Source organism: Panthera leo, chromosome B2 (assembly GCF_018350215.1).
Source record: "Panthera leo isolate Ple1 chromosome B2, P.leo_Ple1_pat1.1, whole genome shotgun sequence".
In the NCBI taxonomy this organism is placed as follows: domain Eukaryota; kingdom Metazoa; phylum Chordata; class Mammalia; order Carnivora; family Felidae; genus Panthera; species Panthera leo.
This window is the reverse complement of record NC_056683.1, coordinates 132741778-132759929: the sequence shown is the minus strand read 5'-3', so window position 1 is coordinate 132759929 and position 18152 is coordinate 132741778. Positions and strand designations below refer to the sequence as shown.

At 39.5% G+C, this 18152-nt stretch overlaps 1 pseudogene; it reads right to left on the bottom strand.

The window, feature by feature from the left end:
- Positions 1 to 505: 505 nt before the first annotated feature.
- LOC122219206 lies at positions 506 to 1207 on the bottom strand (annotated as a pseudogene).
- Positions 1208 to 18152: the final 16945 nt, after the last annotated feature.

Below are 18152 nucleotides of genomic sequence, written 5' to 3'. Positions count from 1 at the left end.
TTTCTGTCTGCAGTCTTTAATAAGATTATCTACAGCACTAACAACCATTCAAAGAACAAACCATTGATTAAAACCACACTGACTTTAGGCTCAATCAAGTAATATAGAGCTCCAAACTAAATGGCTAAATATATGAACTGCTTATACAGACATCTATTATTTGATTCTCTCATAACTATTAAGTTGGTTCTTAGCAAATAAACTCTTTAAAGGCAAAATTCACCTCACTTGGGTTTTGATCCAATAGTTTAACAATCATCATGAAATCCACAGTCTTATGGGCAAAACGGATCTACAGGGTCTCTAGGTCACTATGCTCAAGGTTAAGAGCGAGGCATATTCCATTTTTCACATTTTATGGAATTTTATATGTTCAATTCATGATTTTTAATCTACGTTTACATTCCTCCCAACTGTCTGAAGACACAGTGTGCCACAGACTTAAGGCTTCTGTTTGTCCGTCTATTTTCTTCAAACAGAAACATTTCTCAAGTGTCCACAAGTTCTAGAAGGGGAATTTTTTGGAGGCGGCCACTTCTTAGGAATAGTCCGACACCGTCAGGCCTCTGAAGCAAATGCTGAAACACAAGGTTCATCTGATAAGTTTTACGTGAACCGTTACAGGCTGGATAGTATAAGAATGCGATTTTTTTTGGGCTCAAAAAGTCTGAGTTGGGGTGTGGAAACGAGTATTTGGCTGTCCTGCCACTGCTTCCTCCCTGTGGGACTGTCATGGAGGTCTTGACTGGGGAGTATGATTTGTTTACCTACTAGGAGTAAACTTCCAGGCACTCAGTTCATTTTGGGCTTGCTCTGGTTTGCCTTTAGTCTGTTCTGGTTCACCTTTCATTTTTAGGAAAAACAAGCTGATCGCTGGGTCCACCCTTGTTGATCTCAGTTGGGCAGCACTCTGCTGCTGGACTCGCCCGAATTAATAGATTTGAGCACTACATGCTACTTCCTGCTCCTTGCTTGTCAGTCGTATTACAAGGATGTCTTCCCTGTGAGCAGACTCTTGTGTCTTTAGTTTTTCTTCAGAGTCCCTTAACCCCAGTTACCTCACTGGGACTGAGGTCTGTGTGCCCGCCCTCCAGAGCTTGGACATATGCTTCCGATTGTCTCCATTGGAGAATTAACTCATCTCAGGCCGTAACTTTGAAGTGTGTTTCACTCAAACCTTTTTGGGAAGAGATTCCTCGTTGGTCATCTTGAATCCTCTCTAGACAGAGTCCCCACGGGTACCACCGGTCACACAGGCCAAGGCGGCCCTTCCCACTCACCCAGGCCACCAGCCCATGCTACCGCTACCCCTACAATGCCCCTCACGCCACAGCCCCGGTGCTCCCCTTTATTTGCTAAGATGTAATTGCTGAGAAGGAAGATTATTTATAGTCTTAAGGCTAATCATTGTTATCCTCAAATTTTTCCTGTAGTGGAACTCAAAAATATACTTAGCTATTCTGCTTTTGTCTAACAATATGGAGAATACAAGTAGTAGAGGAAGCCTGAGTTCACCTACATAATATTTGAGGTTCTCTAAGTAAAAATGCTCTGTGGGATACAACTGGCTAAGTTTTCATGACTGGGCTCATAGGTGGTGGTTGGGGAGGTAACAGCTATTTTAATCAAGAGACATGATGCCTAGTTTAACACAGTTTACTTCCTTCATCTCATTATTACACTTTGCTTCCTTGTAAACTCTTTTGAACACATAGTTTTTGAATGGTGATAACTGATTAAAGCAATTTGGCAATAAATGCTATAATTCGGTGTAATAAGGACATACATGTCTAGACAAAATAATATCATAAAATGTGTAGAAAAAAATCATGGCCTTGAATGGGGTTCTGCATAACCAATGCAGCGTTTCACACTATCAAACCCTGAATTTTCCACACTGGCAAATGGGAAGTGACATTCATTAAAGTGAATAAAGATTGTCTGGTTAAGTCCTGAAACAACAAGGAAAATTTAGAGGCAGTGTCTTGACATGATATGCTGAAAGCTGGCTCTATATTTGCAGGTGATTTAAAGCTCTTTCTTTCATAAAGTTCTAACAAAAGTGCTATCTTTTCTTTTTTCTAGCATGTTCCACAGAGAATATTCCAGTATATAGATTACCAAGGGGAAAAAAAATACACACCTGGACTAAATAACAAGAGTAATTAAAGGGCAATATACAACCCCAAGCCTCAAATCCTTATTGACCATGTGGACTTGGATATAAACCTTCAACTGCAAATCATAGCAGCTGCTAAGGGAGGAAAAAGCCGGTAAGAATGGAAAAGAAACATACGGGCATACATTTCTGGGAGGCTCTTTCTGGTTTTTAATGCCGGCTATAGAAAGATCACATGAAGCTACCTGAGTCTGTATGGCGTCTAATTTGTTGTCCTTTCTCTTACAGCTCTGATGAGTCCTTGGGGAATTAGGTCAAATAACCAATGCCCAAGTGTCTAGAAGATGCTTGGGTAGGACTGCAGTGGTCCAGTCATGCTAGGAAGAGCCCCCTCCCTGGTGAGAAACAGGGGGTCCATGCTGTTCCATCAGAACTTTGATTCTTGAACTACACGGCAAAGAATTCTCAATAATCAAGGTCATCAGACAGCAGGGGATATGAACTGTCAGACCATTTGAGGAATCCATTCCAATTGATCTGATACCGAAGAGTAAATTTTCCTTCAGAATCAGTTTTCAGTATCTGGGAGTCAGAAAGCAAAGCACTGGGTTTACCCTCTGTAGCATGAGCAGTAAGGGGTGTTATTTGTTCAGATCAGCAGACATTCCTATCCATGCAATCTTTCATTCTCCTAACCATTTCTAAAATGGGTATCTACTGTGCCATGAAAAGCATATAGATTAGAAACTGCTTCTTTACATCTTGCAACAGAGAATGATGCAGACTTAGTGTCTTTTTATATCTCTACAGAAACATCAGATAGGTTGAAGCCAAGATGTATTTTTCAAGGGCCACGCTGGGCTCTCTGCACACAGGACAATCCTTTAACACGGCCTCCAGTAAAGCCCCCTGGGTTTCCCCATGAGAAAGATGAACAGGTATGAAGAAAAATCTTAGCAGATTTTTCATGCCATTTGTGAAATTTAAATTTATAAATAAAAATGGACAGTAAATCAAGGAACATCAACAGAAATAAGACACATCCATCAAGTACCTTACCTTACAAGCGTCTAGGGAAAGAGTCAGGGAACACAAACCATGAAAAGCCTGGTAACCATTGATTCAAGGCTTATGTGTTTTTTAGACCCAATTATATATTGATAAATACAAATATATAAAATAATATATAATAAAATATAAAAATATACAATCTATAAATAAAAATATCTTCCCCTCCAAATAAATATATAGAGTTCCAGGAAGTAGTCCCAGGAACTCAATCTGCCTTCAGAGCGAGTAGACGTAGGCACCAAATTATATGTATAATTTTCACCTGTGTATCTATGGCATCTATATTCCTTGCGGTTATTGCCGGCTACTCCATTCTTCCCTCCTTCCCTTCTCTCCTGCCACCCTTTCTTTCCTTTCTCTCACAGGAGACTCTCCTCATCACCAGAAGAGATGTGTTAGGGAAAACAAAATGGCGAAGAACCAACAGTGCATGTGACAAAACAGGAATGCTTGGTTGCCACCAAATTGCTCTGGGTTAACCCCATCCTCTTTCCACAGGAAACAACTTTTCGGAGTTTGCAAAGGAACAAAATGAAGGGTGTCTAGTCCCAGCCTCTCATTTGGGGGACATAGAGAACAAGGGGGTGAAACTGGCTTGCTGAAGTCCCACTGTGCAACTGATGACGAAATCTCCCTGAGAGACAGACTTGATTAAAGATCTCCAAGAACATTTACTCAATGACAGAAAGTTTAAGAAAAGATGCCACATGCAATAGTCACGGTCATCATCACATCACCTTTGCCTGGAATGAAAAGAAGCAACGGACAAAATACAGATGTTTTCCTGACGTTTTACGTGGAAAGGCCAAAGAGACTAGCTTTCTATCACGTGTTAAAACAACAGCAACAATGACCACAAAACAAGAGAGAGTGTAACACTTTTCAGTCTGTGAAAGAGGAGTGTGAAATGGTGGTGGGAGGTTTTTCCCTTTCCCCCAAGGACAGACAGCTTGGATTAAGAACTCAGAAAGATTTCTCTTGAAAGATTTTAAGGCCTGAAACACACAAGTGCCAAGGGATGCTGTGAAATTTCTTTTGCTAGCAGCCTTTAAGATTGTATCTTTCAGGGTTGGTTTACATGTAATGTGGCTGTGACCCTGCATTACCCTTCAAAGCCTCTAAGAAGCTACGATTGCATCATTTAGGGTCTGACTTTAAAGCCTGTGCACCTGTGATTACAGTGTATTAAATTCAAAACTTGGAAAGAATTAAGCATTATCCAAGTGTTGAATTTAATGACACCAATTTGCATTTACAAAGCAGCCTCATGATTATTTTGCTTTATATTCAACCTGTCCAGGTGGTAGAAAGGTTCTGCTTCCCTCTTACCCCCCTCCCCCCTCCCCCCAATTTGGAAGGGAGGAAAAAAGAGATCCAGGCAGGACAGTGACTCGGTAAAGTCACCTCTGAGTCCCAAGGAGGGGTGGCCTCCAAAGAGTCCCAGTGTGCATACTTTCCACAGTGTATCTGCCTTTGGTTCTTGAGGAATCAGGACTCTAGTCACACCCCTTTATTATAAAAATAAATTATATAGGAAAATGGTTCCTCTTTTATATTTTCTATAAAGCTTATTTTTATTTCTTTAATTTTTATCTCTTTTGAAATTATAATTTTTAATAGTGTTTTTTTTTTTCTGAGGACCACCCAAATCAGAATCTTTTATGCTTGTTGGAAAAAAAAAAATAGATTTCCCGGCTCTGCTGATTATGTACCCGATTTGAATCATAGGGGACAGCATCCCCCAAATCTGCATTTTAAACTAATACCCCAGATGCTTCTTATGCATTGTTCTAATTCTTAAGTATTACTTAAATCAATTCTATAGACTTGCCCTAAAAATCACAACTATCTAATTGCTTTCAAAGAGCAACAACGATAACAAAAGTATAAGCTATAATGTTGGAATAAAAACATATCATTAGACAAACAACACGGTAAGCTGTACTAAAAAGAAATGCACAAGAAGAATCCTGCCTAAAATCTTTTTCCTCGTGTGTAAATCCTCTCTTTGCTTCATTTTCACAGGACACATTGATATTTATGAGTCTGTGTGCCATTTCATAGCAAATTAAAGGTAATCATCTGCCTCCTTTTCTGACTCGGTTTTTATGGGATTGACCCTGCCTATATTCAATATTCTTCTTATTGTTGGACTCAAATCCTCAAGGAAAATCAACATAAAAGCCTTCACTGTAACCAAGCGAATAACACGAACAACCAGAAAAAATCCATCAGTGTCTGAGAAAAGTTAAGCTCTGATATGGTTGGTGTATACTTCAAACTTGCCCCACATCCAAATTTCCCAACCTTGACTCAGAAAAGGGGCTTCCGTGCAGTTGCCAACTATTTACAATTTTCAAATGTTACCTTAAACTTGAGCCTCTCTTTAGTATTCAAGCCCCCTCTTCTCTTTGCAACAGAGCTTAGAACCTGAACAGCCTTGGTGACAGAAGTTTGCCAACAGAAGTATCATGAATGGGTTTTGACTCCCAGCTGATGAAGTTGTGCACAGTACGACCGACAGATGTTTGCTTATGAAGGAGTTACACATGCCTAAAATACCTTTCCATGCATGGTGAGAAAGAAATAGCCATTTCAGATGTACCATTGCCCCTGGCCACAAGCTCTTTATGTAGAAATGCCATTTTGCACAGCGTAATCTCAAAAGCAGGAACAGGAAGACAGGAGGGTCTCACCAGGGACAGCAAGAGATCTAATGAACAGCAGTCTTGTCTCCTATTAAGTGACAACAAACTTAAAGCTATGCCAGGTAGCCCGGTGCCTGTTTACTTTGTAAGATCAATCTTTCAACATTATCTGTGAGAAATCGTAATGCAAGATTATCAGGTGACCAAATCCAAGGAGAATTGGTACCAAAAAGTTATATCTCTTGCCAGTTGACATTAGTTACAGGGGACTCACCAGTGGGTCTGTGGACAGACAAGGAGATAGCAATAGGAAAATCGTCTGTTCATTTATTGTGGCACTATTTGGTTCTAATTAATTATGAAATACCACAGGCTACTAGTCAGCATGTGACAGCTGGGGTTTTGTCAAAGCAAAGAAATGTCAATAATTTGAGAAACTGCAATAACTCTGATATTAAATTTTTACAAAGAACCAAAAGGGGAGGGATGCCGGGATATTTTGTAAGATCTTTAAGTAAGCATAATATTGAGTGTGATTTTAGACTAGAGACGGAGCCAGATGAAAAATCTGATGAAATTATTTTTTTATTAGAGATCAGTCAGAAGATTAGCTCTGAATGTGTCACCTTTAACAAGCCAACCGCTGTCGCTGCACCGCCATGGGCCACTTGTGGAAGGGAATTGGCGTAAGTCCTCTGGACGGCACTAGGGCAACATATACGGAGCCTTCAAAATATGCATGCCATAGGACCTCACAATTTAAGTTCTGGAAATTTAACCTAAGCAAATAATTGTAAGTATTAAGTAAAGATGGATTGCAGGGTCATTCATAATGGCTCAGTTTGTAAAAGCCAAGAGTGGGAAGCCACACAAGTGTGCTAAAAATGAAACACAGGTCAGACTACGGTACAACCATTCAAGGGATAATGCACATTTGTAAAGGCAGTTCAGCATGGGACATCCTCAAGATATGTTATTTAATGGTTATTTATGTTATTTAGTGCTTTGGATATATTATTCAAAAAGAAGTCTAACCAAATATTATAATTGGTAGAATCCAAATGCATGTGTAGTAACTGAGCTTTGGTGACTTTCCCAGACCAAGGGTTTATCTTAAGAATGTACCCAGAATGAAGGCTGGGTCTGAGTGTTTCCAGGGAAAAAAGACTATATGGGGAAAGTGGTGTCTCTACATGTCCAGGAAGGTTAGGTACAAACTGCTGTTCCAGGGCACTAAATCCCAGCCACAGGAAGCACTATGACAGGTGTCAGAAGTGAGCAAAATGGCTCTGGTATTCCTATACCTATTTCCTTATATTTTATCCTAAATGACAAAGGGCATATTATGTTAGGCCAATGATTTCCTAGCTTTTTATTTTAAACATTTCTTAAAATAAAATAATACATAAACATATACAATATATAGAAATTTATAGAGTTGGTTAAAATGTATGCAGGGGACTTCTAGAAATCTCTAGCAGTGTGGACGACCAAATATCTGGACTGATCATCTTGCTGAAAACAAGTAGAAATTCCTAGACAAAATACTAGTAGTTTATGACTGGAGGGCCAAAACCCAGTGAAAGCAGGAATCTGAAGAGGTAAGGTACATGCTGAAGGCAACAGGGCTTTGAGGGCTTTGATGTCAAAGCGAACTTGAACATGGGCTTTCATGGTCCTATGAAACACACAGAGTGGGAGACAAAGAAAACCAGGGTCCATCCAAGGTCTCTAACATGAGGTCTTATAAAAGGAGGCATGTGAATGGCCTACAGGCTAAGTGTCAGGGAGGACCAGAAATCACATCCCCTCGTGAGACTGAGCAAAAAAAAAAAAAAAAAAAAAAAAAAAATCATAAAATAGAGAACATGAAGGGCACAAGTGCTCAGGAAGAACAGGCAGTAATGAGTAGACCGGCAAGTTTTTTGGATGTTATAACTGTCAAGTGCAGCATAAAAAGGCATTATATTTAGTACGTATTTTAAAATGTGGCAAGTGTGAAAACAGAGTAAAATGAGCAAGCAACTTACAAAAAAAAAGGCCAAACATTGAAAAAACGCTAAATAAAACTTTCAGGAATTATATAAAGTGTCTTCAGAATTAAAAATTTGGTTGCTACTCCTTTTTCTGCATAGCTCAGGGAGACTTAGGAAATTTGAAACTAGATCTGTAGAAATTACTGAGAACGAAACACAGAGAGACAGAGAGATGAGAAATATGAAAGATGAGTCAGTAATACGGATAACAGAGTGAGAGGTCAAACATGTATTTTATTGGAAATCCAGAGGGAGAGGAGAACGGGGGCAGAGGCAACAAGTGGAGATCTAATGCCTATGAGTTTCCCTACTTTTATAGTATTTATGGTATAATTACTATTTTGTACTTTTTATCTCGAATAGCATAAATAAATGAACCTAAAACATGGAAGCAAATTGCTCAACACCAAAGACAAAGAGGTCTTAAAAACATGGGGGTGGGTCCAATTACCTACAAAATTTAACCATTTAATCATGAGTTTACTCCCTCAAATTCACAACAGAAGAGTAACAACAGTGGAGTATCTCCAGTGTTCAGAGAGAAAGAGACATGTCAAACTAAATTTCTAGCCTTAATGACATTATCGTTCAAAAACAAACACAAAGGAATATTCAGATAGAGAAAACCTGGAGTCAGCTAGTGAGGCATGGAATTAGAATCTAAGATCAGGGTGCTGGGTGTGCTCATGGCTACCAGGGTATCTTTGCTTCCTGACCTTTTCAGTGAATAGAAAAGAAAATGTTTGCATCCCTACACATATACGTATGCACATGCACATATTACATGCATTATACACATATATGTGCGTTGTAGAAATAATGAATTTACACTGATAGTCCCAATTCCAATCCATTTCCAGATGATTCTTTCTTGCCCTCTTTCTATAGGTGTATGTCAAACCTGGCTCCCGGCAACACATTTACTCACTTGTTGGACCCTATCATAGACCTAAATTGTTTCAGAACTGTTTCACCTACATTACAACAAAACCCCAAATTTACTCAAATGGTTCCCAGATTTGTTTATAGTACTTGCCTCACAATCTTGCCCAAGAAAGAGAGTATACAGTCAGATACTGTGTTCATAAGTTACTTCAATTAGTGTTTTTTCTCCTTTTGGAATTCATTTAAAATACAATTATGTTCATTTGGTTCAGTCTGCCTTCAGTTTTAGCTTTTCCTATCTTCCCAACCTTGTTGATTTATTTTTTTTGAAACGTAGAACATTAACATGCTTTCAAAAGTAAAATTATATAAAAAAGATAAATTCAGAGAAAAGACACTCTTCCCCAAATTTCTTCCTCTTTTTTTAATGTTTATTTATTTTGAGAGAGAGAGAGAGAGAGAGAGAGAGAGAGAGAGAGAGAGTGCAAGCAGTGCAGGGCAGGGGCAGAGAGAGAGGAAAAGAGAGAATTCCAAGCAGGTCCTGCATTGGCAGTATAGAGCTCCACATGGGGCTCAAACTCACAAATTGTGAGATCATGACTTGAGCTGAAGTCAAGAGTTGGAGGCTTGGCCATCTGAGCCACCCAGGTACCCCTCTTGTTTCCTTTTCTTACACAAGAGTTAGCAGGCTAACTATGGAGGCATTTTGCTTCTAAAAACTTCAAGACTTAGAGTTAAATAACAGATCAAGATAAAAATTAAAAATATTTATGGAAAAATTGCAATGACGACACTGAATATCATAATATATAGATGCAGCTAAAGTAATACTTAGTGAATGAATTAAGTGTCCATCTTAGGAAGTCAGTATAAGAGCATCAGAATAAAGCAAGCAAAACAGAAGGAAGGAAATGAGAAGAGATGAGAGGAATAAAACCAACCATACAACGAAGAGTGTTAAGACAGACAAAAGGTATTCTTGAATAGCAAATAAAATTTACAAAACTGTTTAGAAACAAATAGAAAAGAAAAACAGAACATATCATTAAATTATACTCAGAAGGAAAGGATGAAATAAATTCACACCTAGCAAATTAAAAATATAGTAAGAGATGTTATTTTTAGTCACTGTATGCTAATAGACAAATGACTTTTCAAACTTCCCCAAAGGTTGACTCAAGAAGAAATAGAAAGTCTGAAAAGTACTGTATCTATTGAATAGTTGGAATCTTTAAGTAAAAGTATTTCTAAAAGAAAATACAAGGTTGTATTTTAACAAAAGTTCTAATAAAATTTTTTTTTAAGTTATAAATGTACCCAAATTATACTAAAGGGTAGAAAAACAGAGACTATTTACAAAATAGTTGTGTGTGTGTGTGTGTGTGTGTGTGTGTGTGTGTGTGTTTCTTTTGTTTTTGGGAGCTAATTTGATCTTGATGTCAAAACCTGAGACAAGGATAGTACAAAACAGAAAACCACCGTCCACTCTTTCTCATGACCATATGTATTTGGAGACTGTTAATTGCTTCTAGCTTCAAGTCCCCTTTTGCTTCTTTTAGTAACAGAAATTCACATAGAACTTCATATAACCTGGGCTCATGGCCACCCAGCCATAGGAAAAATAGCTCTTTTCCCTTGCAGCTATGTGTAGCCATGGGATTAACTTTGGGTGAATGAGATGTGAATGGATCTGAGAAGGGCAATTTCTTGGTCACCTTTCCAAGAGACCTATTCAGGACTCTGTCTGTCTTTCAAGTAGCCTAGAAGTGCTGTAACTTGGAAGCCAAGTACAGAATACATAAATCTGCCCTACCAGCCATGAACACACTAAACTACTCCAGACTATTATCGGAAAGAAAAGTAGATGTCTATCTTATATATGCTGCTGTGTGATGAGTTTCTTTGTTACAGCAGCTTGGTTTCTAGCCTAATAATGGATACAAAATAGATATAAGAATCATAAGTAAACTAGGGCGCCTGGGTGGCTCAGTTGGTTAAGCGTCCAACTTCCGCTCAGGTCATGATCTTAAGGTTTGTGAGTTTGAGCCCCACGTCGGGCTCTGTGCTGACAGCTTGGAGCCTGGAGCCTGCTTCAGTTTCTGTGTCTCCTTCTCTCTCTGCCCCTGTCCCGCTCACACTCTCTCAAAAATAAACAAAAAAAATTTTTTAAATCATTAGTAAACTGAATTCAGCAAAGAATATTAAAAATGACCGAACTGCATTTATCCCATGTGTACAAACAAGGGTGGTTTAACATAAAACAATCTATTAATATGTTATATCACATTAGCAGATCAAAGAAGAAAAACAGCATGATGATCTCAATAATTTCATTAAAAAACATTGGGTAACAATGTTTTGTATAGCTACAAAAATGTAATACCAAACTCAATGTGATACATTAAAAGTATTCTTTTTAAGTTAAGAAGGTCATAAAGTACTCTTAGAACTAACTTCTCTTAAGAGTGGTGTTGGAAGAAGAAGCAGCACAGTAAGGTAAGAAAAGAAATAAAATAATTAGAAAGAAATAAAATTGTCATTATAGACTGATGATAAAATTGTCTATATCAAAAATCCCAAGGAATTACAAATAAAGTATTATAGTTACTAAGAAAGTTTAGGGGCACCTGGGTGGCTCAGTCGGTTAAGTGTCCAACTCTTGATTTTGGTTCAGGTCATAATCTCTCTGGTTCATTGGGGTTGAGCTGTGTTGGGCTCCACGCTGACAGCACAGAGCCTGCTTAGGATTCTCTTTTTCCCTCTCTCTCTGCTCCCCCACTCACTCATGCACACGCATGCTCTTTCTCAAAGAAAAAAAAAATATTTAAAAAGATATTACTTTTAATAGTATCAAAATATGTATTTCACAAGAATAAATCTAGCTACTTTCCTACTTTATGGGGAAAATTTTATTAAAAATTTTTAAAGTCTTCCCTACCCACCAAAAGATAAACTCTGTTCAGAGACAGCATGACTTAAAATCATTATGAGGGTAATTCTTAACAAATTGACCTATTGATTCAATTTCAATCAAAATTCCCATCTAAACCCAATCAGGGATTTCTTTTCATGTATATGGAATAAAATAATAAAATAAACTGATTTTAAAATGTATATGGAGGAACACAGGGTCAAGAATAGCCAATATATTTCTTAAAACAGAGAAAACAAAGAGTGGGGAACTGAAGTTCATGAGGGTTCAGGAATTGTTATTAAATATACTAAGACTAGGTGGTTTGAGAGCATACATCTGGGAGACATTGGGTCTATTTCACAGCTGGTGCTATCGATTAGTGAGTAGAACATGACTTTTTATTAAACGTCATTAGTCATCTAAAAAAAAAAAAAACTGAAGTAGATCCTAACCTCACACCATAAACACACATCAATTTGGGGTGGATTAAAAATACAATGGAACACACAATTATAGAACTTTTGGAAGAATGACGTAGAAACTATTTTATGACCTGGGTTGGGGAAGGACTTTTTATCCAACACACGATAAACTTCTGGAGACAAATTGGGAGACATTGAGAGGCAACATTTAGGGCTCAGTTTCTGCAAGTAAACACTTCACGTGGGAGAAAGGGATGCCCAATATCTAATTTGGGCAAATTGCAGTATTTGTGGAAAGCATGAGAAATTAACCCACCAACACAGGCTTCTCCTGCAGATTTCCTTCTTATACTGCAGTGGACTGACCACACCGCCCGACAGCAGCCAGGCAGTGTTAGTAAGGCAAAGCAATGAAAAATACCATCAACACGCACCAATAGGACACATAGTTCACTGAAATATCTTGCATAAGCAATAAGATAAATATTAAAGGTTAATATTGAGTCACGAAGGACATACTTTCCTATCAATATTAACAGATGTAGTACATTAGCACCTGAAAGCTACACTTAACATTTTCATCTATAAAATAGAAAGAAGTAATTCCTAGAGTATATAAAAATGATACATAGCTAGAGACCTTTGCCATGAACTACCCCCAAAATTATTTGGTTATAAGACAATGAATCATGGAAGCACCACTGAAAGCTGAGGCTATAGAACATAAGACTTTTTCCTCTAGGCCAGTCCTCACAAGGTGGTGACCCTATACTCATTGCTATAAATATTTTAATCCCATTCCCTCCTGTAAGCTACCTGCTCATAGATCTATAAAATCCAGTTAACTGTAAAGAATGTCTTCTCCTTTTCTCCCTTCCTTCTCCCTTCCCTCCCCCCTTTCTTTCTCTCCTTCTCTTCTTTTACCTTCTCCTTCTTCTTCTCCCTTATTTTGTAATAAACAGAAATTACTGACAACTGAAGACAATTGAGGAAAAGATATTTTCTTTATAAAGAGGAGAGAGAGGACTAAAAACTGAATTTGAGCATATTTTAAACTGATTTTAATAAATGAAAAATATAACCCTAATGTGTTTCCAATATCAGATGCTTATTATATTTTCAGGAGTCTAGGACAATTTTTCTCTGTATGCTAGAAACAGAAGAGAGCCCTATTTTCCTTATCTAAATAATTTCAGGCACATATCAGATCAATAAACTAGAGCTGGCATAAAACAATGATTATTTCATAAGGACAAGTCCTTGTGAAATAGTCATAAATGTCTAGACTTGTAGCTGTGACTTCTTTTACAATGACAGCAGATCTGAAACATGAATTACTTTCCTTCCTACAAAAACAACTTTGTAATACTGGATAGGCAAACACTGAAAAAGCAATTTTAATAACTGTCCTGAGAACACATTGGCCTCTATTTTCAAGTTTCTAATTTATGTACTCAATTCCAGTGAAAGAACGTGGATATTGCACTGTTCCCATCCATGGCTCCCTCTTTTCTTCAGCCTGTGTCTTCGAGCTAACTTGGCTCAATGCTGTCATGCAGCTGAGGCTACTCTGTCCCGCAGATTAGTGAGTTCTGAAGATGTGAGTCAAGGTCATCAGCTGGCATTAAGGTTAAAGTGCTCTTTTGGTACTAGGGATTCACCAAGGCTAATTGGGATGCCATATCTGCTGATACTCACTCTGATCTGCATTTGACATGTTTAATGATATGCATTAAACATACATATTGCTAAAAAAAAATATGTCAAAAACATGTTGAAAAGAAAACCAGAGGCCTAAAATGGTGTCACTTAGGTTGGGGTCACCAAGGTCTTAATACCTAACCTGCTTGCAGTCTCGAATTCCCCCAGAAATGCAATTCAGTCGGGACTATCTTGCTAAGCACCAATGCAGTAATCTGTTACTTGGGCCCCTCTCCCTCCCCTAAAGGAACATGAGATAATAGACTCTCCCCTTCCACCTCAGGGAAGGTGACCTGGTCTTTTCATTTGCTAATAACTTTCTTGCTCCACCCTCCTTCTTACAAAAACTTTCCATTCTATATGATTTCTCAGAGCTCCTCTCTACTTGCTAGATGGAATGCTGCCTGTTTCACGAATTGCTTAATAAAGCCAATTAGATCTTCAAATTTACTCCATTGATTTTTTTTTTTTTTTTTTGAAACGTAGTCTTTATAAACTTGATTTCCCTTCTGGCTGCCCTTCCCTCTCATGTCTTTTGGACTTCCACTCTTGTGGTGCTGTCTTTCCATTCATTCCTGGGCTGGCATCAGCAATGAGGCCAGAGCTTGGCATCCTTGGGTTGACTCTTAATGTGCCCTACACACAGCTCATGCTCAAGGGTTTTGCTCTTGGTAGTCCCTGCCACTGCCTTGGCCCTGCTGTGGCCTCTTCAGAAAAGGGATTATGCCATTTTTGGACAATGGTTGGAGGAAAATGGATTTAGGTCACCTAGTCACCTGAGACGTTACAGTACTTACTCTGTTGAAAACTTTTGCAAGATTCCCGCCTTGGCATGTGTTTTAGGTGTTCTTCGTCTTATACCTCTTTGCTTATATCTTCAGGGTTTCCTCCCTAGCTGGGGTTGAAATTGGAGCCACAGGAAAATTAAATTTGTGGTAGTCAGAATTTTGACTCCTGCACCCCTGCTCTCTGGTGACACACCATGGTTATGTTATATTACGTGACAAAAGGACTGCTGATGTAATTAAAGTGATGGGCCTTAAAATAGAGAGATTAATATGGATTATTGGATGGGTCCAATCTCACAGCAGAGACTTTCTCCATTTGCAAGCAGAGGATGGATCAGAAGAGGAAGTAAAGAAATTCAAAATGTGGGAGGGACTAGACCCAGGACTGCTGGCTTTGGAGACAAAGAGGGTCATGAGCTATGGGATATGAACTGCTTCTAGAAGCTGACAGCAGGGAAGGCAAGGGGAACTATAGCCACACGGAACTGATTTGTGCCCAACAGTGTAAATGAGTCTAGGAGCAAACAACCACCCATCCCACCTGCAGGGCTTCCACATAAGAGCCCAGGATGCCAACACCTTGATTCTGGCCTTGTGAGGCTCAGAGCAGAACCAGCTAAACCCACCAGTACTTCTGACCTACAGATCTGTGACATACTAAGTTTGTGCTGTTTTAAGCCATTCAGTGTGGGGTGTTTTGTTACAGAAGTAATAGAACACCAAGAAGAGTTACTATTTTTCTCATAATTTCCCATCTCTCTTTTCTCCATTCAAACAGAAAGTTGGTTCTGTGTTCTAGTTTGGGGGAGCCATGAGGTATGGAGTGTGCCCAGAATTAGTTGGCACATTGTCCTGACCTTTGTTTATAGAAATATAAGGTTGAAGGGAAAACGGGGTCCTGGGCTTGGATAGGAGGACGTCCAAGCAGAGGGAATGGGGGAGAATGTCTGCTGATCCTGAGCTATCCCTGGGTTTGTGGGCAGGAGACTGGAAAGGAGGATGTGGGGGGATCACCAGAAGTGTTCTCAGGAACTAGTAACCCAAGAAAGGATCCACTGCCTGGCATGACCTCAGTGGCCGGACCAGGTGAAGGGTCACCACTGGGAGCATTGTTGAAAAGCCCACGAATGATGTGAAGCCTGCCCACTGCTCCTAAGCTACTCCTACATCGTGCATGACTCTATGTTCACCTGAAGAGCACGAGGGCCTCCTGAGCCAGGACAGATGTGGTCAACAGTCCCACCCACCATCTTACCACAACAAAGCCACGGTTCTCTGCCTCTCGCTACATCCAGGGGGGTTGTAGGGTGTGCTTTTCCAACACCTTTCAGTCACGCCTACCATCACCATTCTTCTTGGCTCCCCATCCTCCAAGTATGGCGCTGCTCCTGGTGCTGCCACTCCTGGGGCTGCCCCGCCCTCCCAGCCACACCACTCTAGTCCCTGCTGCACCTGTTTCAGGGCTCTGCAGCCGCCTGGGTGTGGAGGGGGTGGGAAAGTTCCTCCATTCCCCCCCCAGGAGCTATGGTCACATGCTCAAAAAGCAGCCCCACTCCCTGGCTTTCTGCGATCTCCAGAAATCTCAGCACAGAGCAGGTGACCACATACTTCTACATCCAGCCCGGGGCACTTTTGATGGTGAAAGGAAGAGCAATTGATAATTACACAAGGGCAGCACGCAAACTGAGGTCGCCTCAGACAAATTGGTGGTGGGGTCACCTTAGCAAAAAGGATCTTTCCTTTGTTTTTTGTTTTTTTTTTTTGGCCACAGTCCCTGTTCTCTGCTGTGCCGGGACAGTCCTAGTATGCACTGGATATGTCAGGGGGAAGGTCGTGTTCTAATTGATACACTGTGCTGTGCTCCAGATCTCTCTGCCTTGTCAACCTTTTATTCCTTGGGCCACACTGAGTTCATTTTCCCTTCTTGCAGGCTCAGCTCTTTGCTGGGAAGCTCCTTGTCCCTCAAGCAGATAGGTTCACGTCAGATTATCCCTTCATCCTTCAGGCAGACCTGGGCTTGGACTAAAGGATACACACAGTTCATACATGAAGCCATCCATTTGCAAGTTGAGGGCTTATGATCACACAGCGAGAAACTGTTTGAGCTGGAACCGGATTCCAAGTCTTTCACATTACATTCCCAAGCTGTTTGTATTTTTTTATTTTTTATTATATTAAATACCATGAAGTTCCAGGTAGCTAGACGGTGGGCTCCTTGAGGGCAAAACCTATAATTCTTGGCGGGGCCAGAACTAGGTTCTTAAAGTTTCTTCATCAGGCACTTGACTCCTTTCCTCACGTATCCCAAGAGAATCTGATGATTGTAGCTTTCCAAAAGCTACACGTCCAGAAAACTAAAACGTAGCCGCTTTAGAAATTTCTGTGACCCAGAAGCACAGAAGGAAAGTTTCACCTAAGCTAAAGTTCATCAAACGAGAAACTTTAATAGCAACTGAGCCTGAATACCCATGTCATTGGTCACAGGGGAGGCAACATTCCCTCCATAGCAGGTAGAAGAAAAGAGTTTAGAACTAATGCCTTAAGAATTCTTTGTCTGAGTGGTTGTATCTCCATAGAGACTTATCTGGTTCTCACTCCCACAGAATGTGAGGATTCTGATGTTTGCATAGCCTTCAGAAAGACTCACACATTTAGATTTTATTGCTATAAAATGATCAGGTATAATTTTGTGAGGTAAGGTCAGAAAATATTGTAGCCTCTTATGCTCCCCTTTTAGAGCTAATTTATTAAGTGAAAAAAAAAGGGAAGAAATGTGCCTTCAAACAAACAGACTAAATTAGACCTTTCAAAACACTTGTCATTAAAAGATGGTTTGTTGAAACTTCAGACAGGTTAAACGTACGCCACAATTTGAGTGAAAAAATTAGCTTTCCAGGGTTGCAATTACAATCCTACTTAGTTGCCATGGTGATCACACAGCATATGGATTTTGTCAGATAAAGACATCAGGGGTGGTGAGAAGGGACAGTGTATTTTTTGAATTACCACATGCCAAGTGTCAACTCTTTTGCAGTCCTCTTGCAAAAAAAAAAAAAAAAAAAAAAAAAAAAAAAAAAAAATATATATATATATATATATATATATATATATATATATATATATATATATATATAAATGTGTCTTGATTTGGAGGGGGGTTGGGAAGAAGAACAAGGCTTTGGAAAAGTTAACAAGGGAAGATTACTAGAAATGTTTAAAGAATATCTGAATTTAAAATAACTTCAGTATTAGGGCACCTGGGTGGCTCAGTCAGTTAAGCGTCCAACTTCGGCTCAGGTCATGATCCTGCAGTTTGTGGGTTCGAGCCCTGCATCGGGCTCTGTGCTGACAGCTCACAGCCTGGAGCCTGCTTTGGATTCTGTGTCTCCCTCTCTCTCTGCCCCTCCCCTGCTCTCGCTCTCTCTCTTGCTCGCTCTCACTTTCTCAAAAATAAACATTAAGAAAAAATTTTAAAAACACAAAATAACTTGAACATTAATGTCAAATTGTATAATAAGGGTTCCTTGGGGTTCCAGAGTTAGAAGCACCTACTATTTAACAAATACAT